Source organism: Aquarana catesbeiana, linkage group LG07 (genome assembly GCF_042186555.1).
Source record: "Aquarana catesbeiana isolate 2022-GZ linkage group LG07, ASM4218655v1, whole genome shotgun sequence".
NCBI lineage: Eukaryota > Metazoa > Chordata > Amphibia > Anura > Ranidae > Aquarana > Aquarana catesbeiana.
The window spans coordinates 337,148,355-337,149,444 of NC_133330.1; the positions used below are offsets into that span (position 1 = coordinate 337,148,355).

At 44.7% G+C, this 1,090-nt stretch overlaps 1 pseudogene; it reads right to left on the bottom strand.

The window, feature by feature from the left end:
* Nucleotides 1-393: 393 nt before the first annotated feature.
* On the bottom strand, nucleotides 394-607 carry LOC141103996 (U2 spliceosomal RNA; annotated as a pseudogene).
* Nucleotides 608-1,090: the final 483 nt, after the last annotated feature.

The following is a 1,090-nucleotide window of genomic DNA, read 5'->3' on the forward strand; positions in this document are numbered from 1 at the left end:
TCCCAAGACTTTCAGGGCAGGCCCAAGAATCTGCACCTAGTAATGAAAAGAAAAAGAAAAAGAAAAAGAAAAAGAAAAAGGGAAAGGGAAAGGGAAAGAAAAAAAGATAAGTGCAGTACCATGGCAGGCCTTCGTCCAGGAAAACAATTCCTCTGTTGCTAGCCAAAAGGCCCACCCTAGAGGGAGGTAGGAAAAAAGCGCAACATGATGCAGTGACCTTGATGCCAAAAAAACTCAAAGTGAGTGTCCGTGATAATTACTGCACCCCTGGACTGCCACCCCAGGGGGACATACACCACGGGCTTCTTTCACAGCCTGGCCCTTGGCCAGAAAAAGCAACTCCATTCCTACCAGGAAGGCATCAGAACTCTGAGCTCAGGGGGTGCCTTGCCAAAACTGGGGACAAGCCTGGTACACACCAGGCCAGATTCAACCCAGGAGAAAAAAGGCCCTCCCCACCACCATCATCACCATCCCTTACCCAATTTATTTTAGAAGGGATAATCACCAGCTGCCCCACCCAATAGCAGGTACCGACATTCTCCCTCCTAAAAACTGATAAGAACAGATACTACACTTGATCTTAGCCAAAAGGCCGAGCCGCAGGCCTACTGTTTGACAAATATGCGGCGGACATCTTCCAGCCAAGAAATGAGACGGTGAAAAGCTCACGGTGTGCAGGAAACGGTACAATTGTGCAAGACTGAAGGGAAGGCCGAAGGTCAGGTTTAAAATTTGGACGTTCCCATATTGTATTGATTAGTAATTAATATGTATATTGATTTTACATTTCTCTCTTTGTGTCCTGGGAGTTGTTATCTGACAAACTATTTGTTCTTTCCATCAATATTTCCACTTCCACCAACTGTGGTGCCAGTCAGTCCCTGCCGGAGATCACAATCAGCTGTGACTTCTTACCTACATAAGTATCTGCAGATACATTAACCAGGCAGGTGGTGCCACACGCATTGATAAGGAACTATAGAACAGTAGGAGGCTAGCTATATGTGAACCATACCTCATATCAATTATGTAAAAAAAATGATATACAAATAAAAAAAAAAAAAGCTAATTATTGCTCCGGAGTCAC